General features: G+C 43.9%; 1 protein-coding gene and 1 long non-coding RNA gene across 2 annotated transcripts in view; one reads left to right on the forward strand and one right to left on the reverse strand.

Moving 5' to 3' along the window:
• Positions 1-14,257, forward strand: part of LOC127055694 (uncharacterized) — a 70,561-nt gene extending 56,304 nt beyond the window's left edge. Inside the window, exons 3-4 of the long non-coding RNA XR_007775569.1 lie at positions 13,330-13,488; positions 13,579-14,257. This is a non-coding gene — a long non-coding RNA (uncharacterized LOC127055694). The remainder of the gene's footprint in view (positions 1-13,329; positions 13,489-13,578) is intronic.
• Positions 1-20,385, reverse strand: part of CPEB4 (cytoplasmic polyadenylation element binding protein 4) — a 193,873-nt gene that overhangs the window by 118,700 nt on the left and 54,788 nt on the right. The gene's annotated exons all lie outside the window — the stretch shown is intronic.

A 20,385-nucleotide genomic window follows, 5' to 3' on the forward strand; every position in this document is an offset into this window, starting at 1 on the left:
TCTTGGTTATTACTGTCACTGGGCTTTACATTAGATCAGGATGCCCAACCTACGGCTTGTGGGCCATATATGGCCCACCAGAGCATTTCGTTAGGCCTGCGGCCTGCTTCAACACAATACATTAATGGCTGATTCATTAGCATTTTGTTGTCATGCTTACATCATTTTAGTTTACATAAGTGTGTAAACAGCCAACACTGTTCAAAGAAACAGCCTATTTAAATACAGACTAAATAAGCTGAACTTAAAATATAAATCAATTCAGGTGACTTTAAATCATATTAAAATATGTAGAAGCTGTTTGGCCCACACATGGCTGTGCTTATGTTTATGAGGCCCTGATATGTGTAACACGTTTGGGCACCACTGCATTAGATCATTAACTGAATCTGTTTAAGTTCCAGAGCTAACAATGGTCACACAACTTCCATTAACATGAATGGGAATTTCAGTGTAGATTCAAAGGTGGTATATTACCCTAAATGTAGCTCATGAAGGTACAGAGTCAAGTGTAGATTCCTTTGCAAACATTCTTGTTACCTTAAGAAATCCAATTACAATGAGCATAGATACCTGTAATCATGTCAGCTTCATGGAGCCTCTTACTTCTGTATCTCCAATATCTAGCAATAAAACTGTAATCAGTGTATGTAAACACCACATGATGGCTGATCTCTGTTATTGTGACCTTTTTCTCCATGAGTAATCCCATCTGCCCTGATGAATGGAGATAATTGCTAGATCAGATTAGCTCTCACATATTATATTGCACATCTCCTTGATATTTTTTCCACTTCTATTGTCCTGAAGGACTGACTTAAAGTGCTCGGCACAACAGTTGTGGAGAGTTTTACACACTCGGAATGTCTGAGGCATGGAAAATTCCAAAGACTGTCATAGCTGTAATGAAGTGTTAATTCAGTCATTGTGATGTGGCAGTTTAATTCCTTATCTCAAGTTGTCTTCAGTTGCCTTATTGAACTGAGTGTGTTAAACTAGAGCCAGCAGACTGAAAATTCAGTACGCCAGGTGCAGATTCTGTAAAGAGAGACAAAATGTCCACAAGAGAAACACTGAAGGCAAGAAAACCTCTAATTATTATGGAACTGATTTATTACACCACGGAAACACCATGGTACCTGTCACCACTCCAGCCAAGACTGGGAGAGACAAAAAGAGCTGCATGATGACCTATGTGAAATGAGTGAGTGTAAGCTTTCCCCATGCTGCCTTGCAGATATGCCTCCACCCTGCTCTGAAAAGACCACCTTTTGCGATGAGTGGTAGCTCCATACTTGTTCATTACTTGGCATCTTGGTTGAGCCTGTCAAAAGAATGAGGGCTCTTGTCATATGAGCACTTTTGTGCTAGAAACTGGACCAAGATTTAACATCAGATGCGCCAAACAGCCAACAGATAGTGATAACTTTTGGTCCTTACTGACCAAAATTCATACTAGTCAAGTCTGGAGGACTTTCTACCACCAGAAACACTCCTCCAGGGTCTGGGCTGGCAGAATTTGTTGCACAAGTTAGATGAGTTTAGCACTAAATGTTTATATTACCTTTTAACCTAATTGCTATGATGGTTGAAATTCACTTAGATACAGGCTGAAAAAATACATATGGCCTTTTTCTCCGTTTGTCCTGTTCACTTAGAGACTGCACCTCATTTAACTTTGCTCTGAAAAGGCCTCAGATTAGACTGGCTGATGTAAAAAGAGACCCAATATTTTGGCAAGCAAAAGCAAATTCCCAAATATTTAATATCTGCAAACAGATCAATTACATATACAATATCAAAAACAGAATAGCATGGGCCATTGGGTCTACTAGATGAGATGTTCATGGCAGTGGAAACCATTCCAGTTTGCTGTTAATTTAGCATACTGGATGCCTCTCTTAAAGTGACTGAAATAGAAACAATCAGCAGAACGCAATGGCACTTCTGAAAATCAAATGGCAGTCAATTAATCACTAGATACATCATAATATGTTGTCCTTCTCTAGGACCGTCTGTCCACAGGTCACAACACACCTTACGAACAGTAAGCTAACTAAGTCGCACGACCTCCTATGAAGTAAAGAAGTATTGTCATCTCCATTTCACAAATGGGGAAATTGGCACCAAGAGTGAAATCCAAGCCTCAACGAAGTCAACAGCAGGCAGGATTTCATCCTGAGAGTTTTAAATGACTTTCCCATGGTCTTAACACTGAGAGTCTATGGCACAGCTAGGATAAGAACCCAGATCTCCTGACTTCTAGTTCTACGCTGTAATCACAAGGCCAGCAATGACCCCATCATGATATCAGCTGGTCCCTTTTCTTTTGAGGCCTGACCACACAAGGTTGAAAATACAAGTATGCCTAACCCAAAACATGCATTCACAAGCACAATGAGGAAAACAACGGTTTCTCACTGGTTGCTTTGTTTCTTTTCTCACATGCCTCTGGAAATTCCCAAAGGCAATGTGATAATGACTGCAGGAAAAACTAATAGCCTCTTTTGTTTTCAAAGCTCACTCAACAGTCTGAGTCTCTCTCAAGCTTTCACTAAACCCTCTTTGACCTGCCTCATCCTGTTTGTTTGTACATGATACCCCAGGAACTACCAGGGGCATTTCAAACTCACTGGCAGCCTGTGTTGTAGCTTTATTTTACCTGAAGGCTTTGGAAAGGCTTGTTCTCCAGCCTCCTGGAGCACATCCTTGACCTCTGACACGAGGTTAGCCGAGCCTTTCACAGCTGAGAGCCTGCATAGTGAACAGGTTTTGATTGGTTTTCCCCAATCTTCTGAAATTGGTGCATACCCAATGGCTTGATATAAAAAGGAGCAGGAAAAAGAATGCATTGACAGTACCAGTCTACACTTCACCTGAATTTACAGTACCCAAGGAAAGCACTCGATAAGGATGTATACTACATGTGGCACCTGGTGAACAGGTTCAATGAATATACAGTACATAGGGATGTTCCCTTCACAGTAATTTAAGAGGAGGCTGTTTTTTAGGTGAAGGTAAAGAATACCTGCCACAGGAACAAACCATGCTCATGAATAGATGGCTCACACAGTGGAGTGTGTGTTTGTTTAGCCCCCTTCTTCTTTATGTTATACCAGACTCCTAGAGCCACTGCAAATTTTCCAACCATCTCACTAGGCCATTTGCATTTAAATAGTTTTTTCTGTCATTACGTAAATCTCTTAGTACAGCTGAAGTTTCCATTTTTTTCTGGGGAGTTCCAAGGTGGCTCAATCTCAAAACTCTATACCTTGTAATACCGACCCGTTGAGTTAAAATTAAAGACACGTGACTCACCTCATGAAACCTCAAGTCTCAGAGGTTTTGCTTAGAGATAAGCCAAAGAAGGTGGTGTTCAGAGCTAGAATGGAGTTAATCCTGAACTCAGAACCCTAGTCTGAGTCTAGACCAGAGCTCAGATTTAAATTTGGATTTGATGGTACCAAAACTTATGGTGTTGCTCTCATGAGATTTTAGCTCCAAAGAGACCATCCAGACTTGTGAGATTTCTACTGTCTGTGCAAGAATTGTGCTATCTTGAGCTGTATCAAAACTGTGCCCAGAAAAGGGGTGTGTCTCAGTCTACACACTCAGCCCAGAAGAAAAGTCTGTCCTATCTCGGGGACTCTCTTTCTGCCCTGCCACCCCCACCAACATGATACAGTTCTGCGGCGATCTGGAAGCCTACTTTCACCGTCTCTGACTCAAAGAATACTTTCAGGACAACACTGAACAGCGCACTGATACACAGGTACCCTCCCACCAACAGCACAAGAAGAAGAACTCCACATGGACTCCTCTGAGGGTCGAAATGACAGTCTGGACCTCTACATTGAATGCTTCCGCCGACGTGCACAGGTAGAAATTGTGGAAAAACAACATCGCTTGCCTCATAACCTAAGTCGTGCAGAATGCAATGCCATCCACAGCCTCAGAAACCACCCAGACATTATCATCAAAGAGGCTGATAAAGGAGGTGCTGTTGTCATCATGAACAGGTCTGACTACCAAAAGGAGGCTGCCAGACAACTCTCCAACACCCAATTCTACAGGCCACTTCCCTCAGATCCCACTGAGGAATACACTAAGAAACTGCAACATCTACTCAGGACACTCCCTACACTAACACTGGAACAAATCAACATACCCTTAGAGCCCGGACCAGGGTTATTCTATCTACTACCCAAGATCCACAAACCCAGAAATCCTGGATGCCCCATCATCTCAGGCATTGGCACTCTCACTGAAGGACTGTCTGGATACATGGACTCTCTACTCAGACCCTATGCCACCAGCACTCCCAGCTATCTCCGTGACACCACTGATTTCCTGAGGAAACTACAATCCATTGGTGACCTTCCAGAAAACACCATCCTAGCCACCACGGATGTAGAGGCTCTCTACACGAACATCCCACACACAGATGGAATACAAGCTGTCAGGAACACTATCCCTGATGATGCCACAGCACAACTGGCTGCTGAGCTCTGTGCCTTTATCCTCACACACAACTATTTCAAATTTGATGACAATGTATATCTCCAGATCAGTGGCACCGCTATGGGCACCAGCATGGCCCCACAATATGTCAATATTTTTGGCCGACCTGGAACAACGTTTCCTCAGCTCTCGTCCACTCACGCCCCTTCTCTACCTACGCTACATTGATGACATCGTCATCATCTGGACCCGTGGGAAGGAGACTCTGGAAAAATTCCACCACGATTTCTTTCAACAGCTTCCACCCCACCATCAACCTCAGCCTGGACCAATCTACACGGGAGGTCCACTTCCTAGACACCACGGTGCAAATAAGTGATGGTCACATTACCACCACCCTATACTGAAAACCTACCGACCGCTATGCGTACCTTCATGCCTCCAGCTTCCATCCCGGGCACATCACACAATCCATTGTCTACAGCCAAGCACTGAGGTACAATCGCATCTGCTCTAACCCCTCAGACAGAGACCAACACCTACAAAATCTCCACAAGCATTCTCAAAACTACAATACCCGCACGAGGAAATAAGGAAACAGATCAACCGGGCCAGACATGTACCCAGAAGCCTCCTACTGCAAGACAAACCCAAGAAAGAAACCAACAGGACTCCACTGGCCATCACATACAGTCCCCAGCTAAAACCTCTCCAATGCATCATCAGGGATCTACAACCCATCCTGGACAATGATCCCACACTTTCACAGGCCTTCGGTGGCAGGCCAGTCCTCGCCCACAGGCAACCTGCCAACCTGAAACATATTCTCACCAGTAACTGCACACCACACCATAGTAACTCTAGCTCAGGAACCAACCCATGCAACAAACCTCGATGCCAACTCTGCCTACATATCTACATCAGCGACACCATCACAGGACCTAACCAGATCAGCACACCATCACCGGTTCATTCACCTGCACGTCCACCAATGTAATATACGTCATCATATGCCAGCAATGCCCCTCTGCTATGTACATCGGCCAAACTGGACAGTCGCTACAGAAAAGGATAAACGGACACAAATCAGATATTAGGAATGGCAATATACAAAAACCTGTAGGAGAACACTTCAACCTCCCTGGCCACACTATACCAGACCTGAAGGTGGCCATCCTGCAGCAAAAAACTTCAGGACCAGACTTCAAAGAGAAACTGCTGAGCTTCAGTTCATCTGCAAATTTGACACCATCAGCTCAGGATTAAACAAAGACTGTGAATGGCTTGCCAATTACAAAACCAGTTTCTCCTCCCTTGGTTTTCACACCTCAACTGCTAGAACAGGGCCTCATCCTCCCTGATTGAACTAACCTCATTATCTCTAGCTTGCCTGCATATATATACCTGCCCCTGGAAATTTCCACTACATGCATCTGACGAAGTGGGTATTCACCCACGAAAGCTCATGCTCCAAAACGTCTGTTAGTCTATAAGATGCCACAGGATTCTTTGCTGCTGTCTCAGTCTGGGAATTGTGTGGGCAACTTTGAATCCAGAGGCTGAAATCTTTCCCTCTGCAAATGCCAGTGTACAGGGAAGGGAGTTCAGATTTAAAGTTCCATCTATAGTTTTGTTGAAAAACTCAGAACCATGCTCAGATTCACATGTTTGGTTTCATGTTGAAATTATGTAAATTTAGCTTTGTATGGCGCTGAGCGGGACAGGGCAGCAGTAACAGGACCCTAGAGACTACAGGTGGAGGATGGGCATCTTATACAGATGCAGAATTAGTAGGCCTGATTTAGTGACTCATAAGAAGTTCAGCTCAGCAGGCGCAGCCCAGGCGAAGCTGGCTGAATCCCAAATTCTGAGCATGGCTGGGTACCTGCCTAGCCCCCAGCTCAAGTAAGCACAATCCCTTGGCCTTCTCTAATCTATGACAGTTTCCTCAACTGCCTAGGCAGTATGCCTATGACTACTCCAGAAACCCAGAATAACCAGAGCACAGAGAGGCCAAGCTATAGCCTCTCTCAATTATGGCAGAGCCCAGTCACACCTTCAGCAGACCCCTATGTGGAGGCCTCTGGGGGGATGCAGCACAGGACTATTATGCTGATCTTACATTACTCAGGGAATCCCAGCCTGTCAGGGGAATTCCCAGGTTGGGGAAGGGCTACTTTATACAGGACCAGCATAAAGGGGCTAGAATGCAGCCCAGAATCAGGAGCAGGGTTAATCCAGAAGATAGAGAGTTAGGGAGATGTTTGCACCTTAACTTTGAATTTTCCTATTTTATTATTGAATTTTTTTAAATCACATGATATTGTGTGCGTATGTATATGAAGCTAAATTGTCTCAACTTTAACTCATCTTAAAGTTTTTGGTCTGGGAAATTTTGCCATACACTTAATAGTCACATGAGTATAACACTTTACTTTAGTCTTTCTCTTGCTCTAGTATTTATGATGTATCATCACAAGGTTAGCTAGTTGCCACCCACTGAAGGATCCTTACAGACTTCACAGGATGTGTTGTAAGGTTTCATCTCTCCCAAGCAAATCACTAATGTTCACAAAGTGCTTTGAGATCATGTGATGAAAGGCTTTATGGAGCTGAAACCTCTTATTATGTTAGTCAGAAAAACACATTTACTGTAAGGGAAGAACAAAGGAATGAACTGTGGGTCCCAAAAAACATCTAATGTAAATTAATTTGCTCAGCAGCTGTAGTCTGCTGAGACAGACTGCATATTTTTATTGTTAAAGTAAAAATGTTCCCTGGGCTTGTATCCTTAATGCTTTATATTGCTGTTTATTACATTCCAGGTCTAGACTAGTGTACAAATTCAATTCCTTTAATAAATAAGGGATCCACTTGAATAATTTAGCCTTTGTTCAGGCGAAAATTAATGAAGCCAGAAGACATACAAGGCCCCATAATCTTCCCCCTTATGGGAAAAAAATACTGGAAATCTGGCAGCTAGCAGGGGCAGGCTCTGTGTGCGTGTGTGCGCGCGCGAGAGAGAGTGAGTCATGGCCGCCTGCCGACACTCCTGATTCAGAACAAGGCAGCAAGAACAGTAAAACTGAACTATACTAACTAACCTTCAAGCTTAGTCACAGTTTCTCACAGCTAATGAGCAGAGGGAGCAATGAATCTTTGATTTATGATGCTCTGTTCTGATAAATTTAGCCTGAAGACGACAGCACCATTTTTTGCATCACTCAAGAGGCATTCTTTTCCCGTTCTTTCTCTTTTTTTGTTGTTGGGTTTTTTAATACTTACTGAATATTTAAAATACTGGTGGGCACTTTCTTACCCTCAGCTATAGCACCTGAAATCTAGAGTAACTCTTCTGAATCTGACAGACGTCACTTCTAGTTGTTTTTTCCACTCGCCTATCTCTCCTCCCTCAAGCTGTTTACACAAAATTATCATGGTGTTGCCCTTGTGACAATCCAGCACTGTGTGTGAGAAGATACTTTGGATCTAATCCCCTGTTTTAAAATCACCATTTGGCCTAAAATGCCTCCTGGTTATTTTTAAGCCCAGAGGTGAATCATTTGGAAAAATCTGGTCAGTTCCATTTTTGCCCATTATTGAAATATCCAAACACCAATCCACAACATTTGCAAATTGTTTATTTGAAGTCATATCCTTTTAAAAAATGGATTCTTTCTGAACTATAAACTTGCCAGGGACTTAGACCTCACTGAGGGGTAGCCCCTCTGACATGTCTGGAGAGATTTCCTTGAAATATAATGAAATTATAATCTAAAAAGGCCACAATCACCACCACACCTTTTTTGAAAACTCAGGGGGAAGACAAGCTAAGTTTAGGCTGCTGGCTCAACCAGATGTGGGAAGCTGCTTTCCTGGAATAGATCTTGGCCTGCCTTGAAAATAAAACCATCAAGGAGACACAGGGATCCTTTGGTACCAGCAATGGTCTAGATTACTCCTGCTATTGTATAAAAGGGAAAAGCCCCACCCAAGATGAGATGGTGGGTAAAATAAACCGACCATGTTATAAGCATTTGACAACAGTGCAATGTGCTACATTATGCTACTTTTTTTTTCTCTGAAGCCCACCCCACCTTCTTAGGCTTCGGAGCCTGAACTCCAGCCCAAGCCGCAACTTCAAAGCTCTGTCTACACAGCAATTCTTTTAGCACTGGTGCAAGCCCACTAGCCAGAGTCTACTGACCTGTGCTGGCAGGCTCGCTCCCATGAGTGATGTAGACATACTTCCGGGTCAAAGTAGATTCACATGGGTATGGTGGGAAAGTTGCTTCCTAGGAATACACAGAAGGCTTCAATGATTCTCTGGGATATTGTTTAATTTTAATCTATTCACCATGGAAAATACTAAGGATGTTGTTCAAGGAATTCTACTTACTCTGGAGTCCCTTTGCAGATCCCTTTTTCTGCATATTTATTTACAGTAACACTGGGGGTATCTGAAAGAATAAGGTGAGACCAGGTTGCCAAAAGCCTCCAACAGACTTTAAATGTAGCCAGAACCCACACAACTGCACCTGCCTCCCCTAAGACTGGCAAGAGGCAGCGTCACCAGTAAACGAACACTGTTTCTTTTCCCAGCCTCTCTGAAACCATTCCCACCTGCAACCTCAGCTAGTGGAGAAGGAAAAAACTATTACAAGTTGGGGGAGGTGGGTGCGCATGTGCATACGCGAGGGAGAGGGGTGCACCTAAACTGAGGCCTCTAATCTGAACCCTTTCAAATATAGGTGGATGGAAGTGGGAGGGGCAATGTACATTGGAATCCTGAGATACGAATAATTGATTCCAGGTCAAACCAAAATGAGAAGAGGCCCATTTGCTGGTACAAATTCAGATGCAGGGGACGCCTTGGAAGAACTGCCAACCTCACGAGATTTCAACTTAAAATGGAAGTGTTCTCATGAGATCAGCGATTCTCACCAGATCTCTGCTATTGGGGGTTGATGTCTCATGAGAACAGCTCATGGGATTTTGGTGTTACAAAACCTGAACGCCAGCCCTGCTTCAGCCTTTAATCCTGAACCCCGCATTGCCCAGTCTGATCCCGCTCGGGTTCTCAATCCAAACATTGCCTCTTCAATTAATCTCTAATAACAATATAGATTAAAAAAAAAAAAAAAAAGAAATCAGTCTCCAGGGCTGTCAAAACAGCGACTCCCACTCCCCTCACAAATTCACTTCAAAAGCAAAGAATAAAAGATAGAAGAGATGATGAAGGGATCTTTCCACACAAAAACTGGGAGCAACCTAAGTTTTTTTCTATAATGGAAGTGGAGGAACAGGGTTGGGGGGAGTGGGGTGAAGCAGTTATCCCAGTTCTTGGGAAAGAACAAAGGGATGAGTGGAATATCCCACTCTGCTTTCTCCCGCCCAAGTTCAGGAGATATACTGCATCTCAAACTCAGGCTATCACATTCACACAGCTTTCCATTACTGCTTGATCCTGCACAGTGCTGAAGCCAAGGGTTTCACATACATAAGTGTAAAGTAGAAAGTGATGTGAGACTTGACACCCACGGGAATCCAATCCTGCACTGCTGGGAGCGCGGCTACATGGCTGCCAAGTTCCTCCTGCCCAATAGCAGAAGTGTGTCCTAAGAGCCAGATTCTGCTACACTTCTTTATGTGACATAGTACCTTACTAAAATCGAGGTATTACTCCAACGTGAGTACAGGTGACTGAATCTAACCTTAAGAAGGGAAAACGTAGCCACTGTGAGGAAGGTCACAATTAAGCCCATGGCTCCTCAGGCACCCTCATTCTCTGATCACACCCCATTGCTTTTTAGCCTTGCATTCTCATGACTAAGGTCCAAAGTCAACTCAAGTCAATGGAAAAGCTTCTGTTGGACATCAATGAGCTTTGCATTTTGGGGATGCAAGGAGCATGAGACTTACTTCTGTCCAGTGCAGAGCACCATGCTTAGATCTTTGCCATCTGTGCACACACACATAGCCTCTGCTTGGACTAAAGTGGAGCATTTCAACACTGTGCACCAGGCTGTATCATGCAATCTTCAGGCATTCAGGATGCAGCTATTTCTTTGCAGGTATCTTTGCCCTTCATAATAAATAGCATGTAACCTCAGTATGAATTCACTAGTTCAAAAAGAAGCATAATTATCCAGGGAGGTAGAGACAGCCCATTCAAAAGATGGGAAAGGAAATAGCATGGACAGGGATAGAGCTGCTCTTAGAGAAAGCTGATGACTCACAGAGGTCCATATTTGGAATTGAATGGAAGAGTTCAATCCTCTGCCCTGTGTAAGGCCCAACATGATTGGCTAGTGTGGGAAAACAACTACACACACCAAATACGTATGTCCTGAGTCAGATGTCAACAGTATATGCACAAGTATTAGAAAATTTTAACCAGTTATTACTTCAGATGAACAGTCTGAAGAGAGACAGGGGCTCCAACAGCTCATGTGTCTGTATAATCATGTAAGACATTACAGAGCTTAAAAAGAAAAAAAGAAGGGGGGGACGACAAAATAATAATTTAAAGTAATAAACTTGTTACAGCAGCAATAACGATTGCATTCTATTCCAGCTCATGAATAATTCAACAGGCCTCTGCTTCACTCCATGTCTTGTGGTATTTTCAAACCTGCCAGGATTTTCTGCTGATAAATAATGCAGTTGCGGTATTTAAACTCACACAATCCCCAAATAATACTAAAGATTTAACAGCACTGAGGCTGGCAAAGGCCAGTCAGAGGAGGTGAAGAGAGGAAATCCGAGAAAGGTAAATTCCTCCATTGATCTGCCTGGGCCTTCTGTCTCTGCAATTTTCAAGTGGCTCATCCTTACCTTCAGAAATGCCCTAAAACTGCCAACCTCTCAGTTAGTCTCCTGCTTTATGAATCTATGATAGCCAGTTAATTTGGCATTACTCTTCTGGAGAAAGCTCAGGAAATAGTCTACAGTAGGTTTTCAGTGGCAGAATAAAAAATACCAGGAAAGATAGATCAAACTCCAGTATTCGAATCTTTCTTTCCTGCACTGTGATTTGTCTGCTAAGTCTTCCATTGCAAGTATAATTATGGAAAAAGCTGGGTACCTTGGGCAGCTGACTTTACAGGAATGGCAGTCAGTGTCAAAGAGAAATCAGCTCAGTTATCCACTGCTAAACCCCAGCATGCAAGCACTGACATCTCAGAATTCATGAACCTAGTTGCTCAAGCCTTTTACAGCTGTTACATATAGATCTCCAAGTTCCTGTAAGCATATTAACTACTCTCAGTGAGTGGGTCTCCTGTTGCTTCAGACAGAGGGGAAAGACTGGAAATAGATTTGAAGTCATAGTTAAAACTTGAATATGACGTACTGCATAGTTCTAGGCTTAACATCACAGTGAACTTCTGTCCTTCGATGTCTGCTCAGCTGACGAAAGACAAGAGCAAAGGAAAGGCTGCCCAGGAAATCAGAGAATTAAAAGATATAGTCGGGTGATAAATGGCCATATTTGCTTTGATTGATTTGATACTGATGAGATATAAAATGAAAGATGTGCAGGAAATAATAAGGGATGGATAAACCACATAAGATATAAAAAAGGGACAAAAATGGACCCATTCATCCAGAAGCCTGACCTTTATTGGTTTAGGGAAAATAATGCTGGATCCAAACCACCTCTGCTTTTGGTTTTGCAAAATTGCCCCATCACTTCCTGTTCTGCCCATTTCCAGATCAAATTAATAACTGACCTGAACCTTCACTCAGCACTGAAACTGAACCTGAAACTCCAATCTCTTTGAGGCCCAATATGTTGTGGAGAACTCCTTCAAACATCCCTAATAATAAATAAATAAATAAATAAATAAAATAATATCTACCACACTTTTCCTCACTAGATCTCAAAGTATTTTACAAAGGAGTGCAGTATCATTATCCTCATTTTAGACAGGGAAAATGACGCACAGAGAGGTGAAGTGACTCGCCCATTGTCACCCAGTAGGCTAACGGCAGAGCTTCGTTTCTGGGAATCAAACCTAGCTCTCCTCAACCTCAGTCCAGTAGACTAGGTGCCGTCTATCCCAATTATTCTTCATTTTCCTGCTCCTCTGCATGTCCTGAATCCTGCTGGATGTGCAACTACCAAAATACAGTGAAAGAAGCTGTTTCTACAGCTGGTAGAGCAATCTCATAGCGCGTGCTCAACCTGGCTTTGAAGATCCAAGAGACCAGGAAAATTCAGCTTGTTTTCGACGGGTCAGATTAAGGTATGACTCTTGGGGTCTAGACCCCAAGGACATAGGAGGCCTGGAGAGAGGAGTGAAGTAGAGGCAGAGTAGCAAGTACAAACACAGTGTACAGCTGATAGCTCCAAAGTGGGCAGCTGCACTGCCTCACTTGAGAAAAATCAAGGAGGAAAGAGTCCACCCGAGGGGAGCCTATGGTGAACTGTAAAAATAGTCTGGAAAAGAGAGAGAGCCCTGATACTTTTTGGTGGGGGCAGGAATTTACTGGATCCAGGCCCAATGTAATGTGAATCCTCTCCTGACAACATCCAAATCCATCCCTAGGAGTAATGTACCCCAGCCACTGCTCTGCACCTTGCAAGCACAAACTGTAGCTCCTTTTAAATATCCCACCACATGGCCTGTCAGGCTCAGGGACAGGGATATTAAACTTCATGGTTCAAAGTTTATTAGCCAACCGTTAGGATGAGACCTTCACGGGGGTAGATTACCCCATATGTGTCTATTGGGGGGTTTCTTACTCCTTCCTCTGAAGCATATGGTGATGGCTAGTCGGAGAAAGGATACTGGACTAGATGGACCTCAGGTCTGAGCCAGTCTGGTAATTCATATGTTCCTAAAACAACTTGTTAAATCCCAGATCCGCCCTCCAAATGATGGGATTGCTGGTTAACCCTTGAGCCGACAGCAGTGCTACCAAGTGGATGCCCTTCTGTTACTGTAACTTACTGATCCACAGAGAAGGGACCACCTCCCATTTCAAGACACTTTGTCTAAACTTTTCTATCTGTGTTCACATGTAAGCTTGGATTTGTTCTTTTTTACTTATATTTTTTATCTTGCTGCTGTGGTTACTATTGTTCCTGTATTTTTTTTTATTAAATTACAGAGATTCAGGATCAGAATAAGCCTTCCTTTGCAAATGTGTCTGCTAGCGATTGGCTGGCTCCAGGGAGACAGGGAGGAGGAGGAAGCAGAAGAGAATTACAAGGTTTCGGATTCCTGTAAACAGAGAAACATTTTTCCAGTCATCAGACTCCACGTCCAGTGGAAATGGAGCTTCAATTTCCCCTGGTTAACATCGAGGATGTGCTGTTGACATACCCCCTTCTTCTCTAGCAATTGCTGTATGCTGTTTAGTCTGCTGCTGATTCAGAAACTTTGTCTCTGGGCAGTCATTGCTGTGGTTTCCTTCTCTTTTATTTTCCAAGTGTGCCTGGCTTCCAGCCCAGGAGCAGGTGTCTAAGCTCTGGGGGAGAGGCATAACAGCACTGACTCTCTCTCTCCAAACCCTGGATCCGAACTCTGCCAAACTTGATAAAATTCAGATGTGAACTTAAGAATTCAGGCTAAATTCTGATAAATTTCCCTGCCCCGTCCTGAGATACATATCTGTGTTTTCTTGTACGCCATCTGATTGTCTGTATGCACCTGTTGTCTCTGGCCTTATACTTTTGTAAGCTCTCTTGAGCAGGGTTCTGTGTTTGTACAGCACCCAGCACCAAGAGGCAGGAGCGGTACAAGGTCCCTAAAAGTGTGGGAGAGTGCCACCGGCGCCTGAACCGTGCCCCAACCCCCATGCTGCCCCTTCCCCATGTCACCCTTTCCCCCCAAAGCCCCATCCTCGCATTACCCCTTCTCCTCAAGTGCCACCCCCCCTCCGCGCCGCCCCTTCCATTGAGGTCCTGCTCCCGTGCCACCTCTTCCCCTCAAAATCCCGCACCTCGTTCGCTCTTCCCCGCCCCCACTGCCCCATCACTCATTCTTATGGCTGGTAAAAAGTGAGAGGGCATAACTCTCCCACTTCTAAAAGTGATGGGGCCATGACCCCCAGGTCTGCCTGGAGCACCCCTGCAATGGGGCCCTGGTCAATGACTGGGTCTCCTAGGAGCTACTGCAATACAAATAAATAAATATTAGGACAGGGGCTGGCAACCTTTCAGAAGTGGTGTGCCGAGTCTTCATTTATTCACTCTAATTTAAGGTTTTGTGTGCCAGTCATACATTTTAGAAGGTCTCTTTCCATAAGTCTATACATACAACAGTAATTTAGTTATATATTAAAGTAAATAAGGTTTTTAAAATGTTTTAGAAGCTTCATTTAAAATTGAATTAAAATGCAGAGCCCCCCGTGGCCAGGACTCGGGCAGTGTGGCTAGGACTTGGGCAGTGTGAGTGCCACTGAAAATCATCTCGCATGCCACCTTCGGCACGTGTGCCATAGGTTGCCTACCCCTGTATTAGGATATGGCAGGATCACCACTGCCAATGACCGACATTTTCTATTAACACAATCAGTGTTAATACCCTTATGCGTATGGATACACACAGCTTGATTCCCATTATTCTGGCAAAGAGAGCAACAACGTCCTCTAACTTGCTACTGGAAGTGTCTTTGGCAGTCTCCCATCCAAGCCCTATTCCAACTCCACTTGGTATTGCTTGTTAAAGCTGACAGTCTGAGTGCAGGCACCAACTTACCATCCACATAGATTGCTGAACACTTAAGAGGAAGGGTTCTAGGCATAAAAAATGTGAAAAATTACTAAGATACATAACAATGTGAAGTAATAATATTAATTTATATCTGCAAATTGCTAATATTGATTTTACAACTTGCACATGTACGATACATAAATACTGTACATATATATAAGAGTACAGAATTATAGTGCTGCATTCACTGACAATGCCAGCTGACACATTTAGCAGGAAGGATAGTCTTATGGTTAAAACTCATGTCTAGGTTGGGTCTGTTCTTGGCTCTACTGTGTGAGCTTGGACAAGACGCTTCACTCTTCTGCCTCAGGTCCCTCATCTGTGAGAGACACATTGTGAGGGTTTGTTCATGTTTGTAAATCATCTTGAGATCCTCAAATGCATGGCACTATAGGAGTGCAAGGAATTATCACTTTCACGCTATTTCCCATTCAACAGCGATGACCTCAGGATACAATTACGTGCAACACAAAGGTATTTGCCAAACAATTCTTTCAGATATTCTACTGTACTTATTAGTTTGATGAGTTTTCTACAGCATATGTGAGAAACATTCATGACTATCGTGGAGGTGAGTGGATGCGAACCTTACATTTAGCCAAACTCCAGCCCCTCTGGAAGTATTCATGATGCATCTGTCAAGGATTAAATTTAATTAATGGCTGTTCCAATGTATTTGCTACTGGACATGTGTCCATGTCACAAAAACACCACATTTGGCACTTATCCTTTTGCTGGCATGTTAGCAGAAGCCAAGTATGAAATGCATCAGAAGACTAGACTTTCCTTTCACTTCTAGGTCAGAGCTGAGGCCCTCTGGTAGGTCAGCGTGGAGGAAGTGTTAATTGCTTGTCTGTATTGAACCTGTAGTATATATATTATTTTATTTTCCAGGGCTGATAAGCTGGTATTTCACCAACACTGAGTTCACATTCTCTCTCTCTCTCTCTCTCACACACACACACACACACACACACACACACACACACACACCACACACACACACACAACACACACACAGACACCACACACACACACACACACACACACACACACACACACACACACACACACACACATACACATATGATGGAACAATATTTATAATGGAGATGCTGAGAGCCACTGAACTAAACTGTAAACCCTGTCTATGATGGAAACCACTTCAAGCCAGGGGGTGCGGCAGCACACCTATGCACACACCCCCTAATAGATCAAAATCAGGACTCCTCCTCATGCAGGATGCTTGTTCCCAAAGCCTACACTATAATTCTTCATAATGCTGCATTTGGTATGTGATGATTCAGTAATTTCCTTCTTTGCAATGTGTCTGTTTTGAAGACTTCTTATTTCACCCCCTGAGCTCATGCACTCTATGCTATTTTAGAGTCAACCATTTGGTAAGCTTCTGAATTTCTCTCCCTCCACATTGAACTGAGTGTGTGCACACACAAAATCAGGCATAACAACATTATGGCAAGAAGCGTTATGCTCCCTGTGCACTCAGGACAGCTATGACAACACTAGTTTCAAACAGCTAACGAGCTGAGACTCCCTCTCAATTGCTCTGGTGTTCCTCAGGTTCCCAAAGTGATGGATTCACTGGGCATAATACACACACCCCTCAAAATGCCTTTAATACTCCCCCAACTGTACATGCCATAGGAGATGGAGATTGCAGTTCTAATAACTTTACATTCATTTGGATAATAAAGGGCCAAAGGTCACATTGCCAAAGTCACATTCATTTCACGTAACAGGTCAACTCATTTTGTTGATACAATGGTTAAGCAGCAAGGAGATTAACTGTTTGCTCTGTCCCAAGGAGATGATCTCATCTGAGACAGATTTTGCTTTTGTTCCACAGAGAGAGAAACGATTTCCAACTGGGAGCTTCAATGCATGTGCAACAGAGATACACAGTACAAAGCAAGCCCCTGCAGTTCAAATAAAGCAACGAATGCTCAGGGTTTTCAGGCAGTGTACTGTGTGCTTTGGCCAGTTGCCAGAAGCAGTGTATGGGGGGGGTTACTTGAGAGGAGTAAGGAGGGTAGAGTAAAAAATATACCTCTTCAAGAAAGACAGAGTCAAAATTAGGAAAAGTGCATCTATGCAACAGCCTGCCTTTGTGTCCCTTTTAGTGCCTGATCCCACATTAGAGAGCTGTTCCTTTAGCTCTGACCGTAGAAACTAGTGCTTTTGGTGATAGAAGTCCCAGGTTCTATTCCTACTGATGACCTGGTGGAGGGGGTTCAGAAGAATTCAGCTCTGGTTCCACACTTCCAGAAAGGTTGGGGGCCAGGTTTTGGATTCCTGCTCATTTCAAAAAGTAACATCGGTATCACAAAGAAACTTGCCAGCACCGTTAACCCTAAACTCTGCAGCATAAGACAACAGGTTTTCCAGCTCCATATGCTTTCCCATTGTCTTAACAGAGCAGTTCACCAGGTGTACTGTCTGAATAAGGCCACATAGCTAAAGCTCCACAAATTAAAATGTTCATGCTTGCTTAAGTCCTTCCTCCCACATCCCAGATTCCTAAATTCCAAGACTCCTATACGGACATGTCGGCTCCCAGCTTGTGGGAATGACATGCCAAATCTTTTACAGATTTGGGTTTATTTTCAGGCATTACCCATGTTCAAAACAAAAAATAAGGAATGGAGTCAACACCCAGAAACAGCAAGCCCAGCAAACTAGGAGCTCTCACTGTTACATGTTGCTAACACCTCAGGCACAACCCCCAGGGGTTTATTTGTGAAATTCCTACAGGAGGGATGGGGAGAAGGCCACTCAAAGATCTCAGAGCTGCAAGGGGAGGTACACAACATGTTTTAATATGCTCACGAAACGACTGGTCAAACTACAGGAAAGCGGAGAGAGGTGGAAAACACATTCCCTAGCTGGGAAATCAGTGAAGAGCTAACTCCTGGGAAGAGCTATGTCAAAGACCAGCAAAAAGGGGAAAGAGGGAGGGAAGAGTCCACTAAGGAGCCAATGTACAGAGAAGTATCCCAAGTCTGGTGAGAGTTGGGAGGTGGAGCAGGAAGGAGAGACTGTGATGTGATCTGATACCCAGTGTTTCTCTAAGCAGTCTCTGGCAAGGGCATGCTCTGGCAGCACACAATGGAGTGTATTCTCTTGATGCTACGTGCTGCAATGACTGATACTTTAGTACCGCTGATCCCTGTGCCCTTGTAGACAGAAGTCTTAAAGATTTTCAGGGAAACTCTGTAAGGCTCATCTGCCACATCAATGCCAGCCAAGGACCTCACTCTCCTGCTTCCCTCCTCCCCCTCCCCATCATGAATAAAAATGAGTTTTGTTGGAACTTACCTTAATCTCCATTTGTCCATATTACAAAACCTCAGCATAACTCTTCAACAAGGCTCAGGCCTGGAAGGCTGGTCTGTATTATCTATTTGTCCAGGCTTTTACACCACTCTTCTTAACACAGTGTGAGTGTATGATGTAGGGCAGGATTAAGGAGCACTGTCAAAGCTGTGAGAGAGGCCCACGACTGGGGGACTGTTCCAGTGGATGAGGAGTAAGGGGAAGAGATTTGTCAGGGGAGCTGCTAGTCCAATATGTTCATACACAACACCTGGCTCAGGCCTGGGCTATTTCACCCTTTCATAAGCACCATATTCACTCACAAATATCAGAAGATATGTATGTACTGGGCCAGATTTGGCTGTCACTTACACTGGTGTGAATTCAAAGTAACTTCTTTTGGCTTCCATTGCCTTCTTCACTTGGAATTCAGCGAGGGGGAGGGTCCCAGAACCTGGACTCCAGCCCGAGCCCAGAAGTCTACACTGCAATTTTATAGCCGTGCAGCCCAAGCCCTACAAACCCAAGTCAACTGACATAGGTACTTTTACTTCAGGGTAGACATACGCTTGCATGAAGGCCCCTTTATTGTGCATGTGAGCGAATTTACATCCACTTTAAGGCCCCTTTACATGACTAGCACACTGCAAAGGGGCCTTAGTGTAAATGAAAATTAACTGCATTTGCTAGAGCATTTCCCCAAATTAGGGTGACCAGATGTCCCAATTTTATAGGGACAGTCCCAATATTTGGGGCTTTTTTATACATAGACTCCTATTACCCCACACCCCCGTCCTGATTTTTCACATTTGCTATCTGGTCACCCTAATTCAGGGAGATGGGGTAAAGAGAGGAAAACGGGGGGTGAGAAGAAGCGCCCCCACGCATCAAACGCAACACTAAACGAGGCATGATCCAGAGCACGCAGACCTCCAAAAGGGAAGGAAAAATGAGGTTTCCTGGAAATGCCAGGATGTGGTGCAGAGGCTGCACCAGTCTCAACTTCCTCCTCTCCCTCCCACTCTCCAGTAAGGGCTGCAGGAAGTGCTCACATCACTTGCTACTTGGATGTGTCTCTCACAGCTTGGATCAGCAGTGTCCGCCAGTTGGGCCATGCTGGCTCCCTTGTCAAGGAGACCATCTTTCTGAGGAAGGGCTTTGTGTTCTGTTTGAAAGGCATATCAATGAGCATGCAGCTAGGCATACACCTGTAACAGTGGAATCAGCAGCACAGCCAGAATATGAATAACCCCTTCATTAAGCTCCTGCCTTGTGCTACAAAAGCACATAAAGAGCCACCAACGTCACATCCCAGCCACATACAAAGCCAGTGCCATGCTGCATAAATCACGCACAGACACATCATCTGTTATAGATTCACAAAGCTGTAATCACTAATTATGCTGAGGTGTATTCAGTTACTTACAGAATTTGGTTTTCAGAGCCTCAGATAGCACAGTCAGTGGCATACACACATGCTGTATATTTCTAGTCTGGAATTTTACGATTGTGATTCCCATCTCCTATTATGTGTAATATCTTATCGATCAGGGAGAGGACACCTGGGCTTTTCGTTATGAAGCTAATACCAGGAGCATGTGCTTTAGCAGTTACAGTCCAGGGAAGAAGCAGGGCAGTGTGTATGACCCATGTGCAAGAGCCCAGATGAATGAAACTGACATATCTTAGAAACTGTACATGTGCTTAAAATGGCTTAATTTTGACTTGGGAAGCCATTTATGGAGCTGAAAAAACACAAGATCTTGTGTTACGAGTATATTTACTATCCAGGGACTGGGTGGATGTGAGGAGACCAGAACACACATTATGCTAGACTCCTAATTGGCTCCCCTGCAGCATTTTA

The sequence above is a fragment of the Gopherus flavomarginatus genome, chromosome 7 (genome assembly GCF_025201925.1).
Source record: "Gopherus flavomarginatus isolate rGopFla2 chromosome 7, rGopFla2.mat.asm, whole genome shotgun sequence".
Classification (NCBI taxonomy): Eukaryota; Metazoa; Chordata; order Testudines; family Testudinidae; genus Gopherus; species Gopherus flavomarginatus.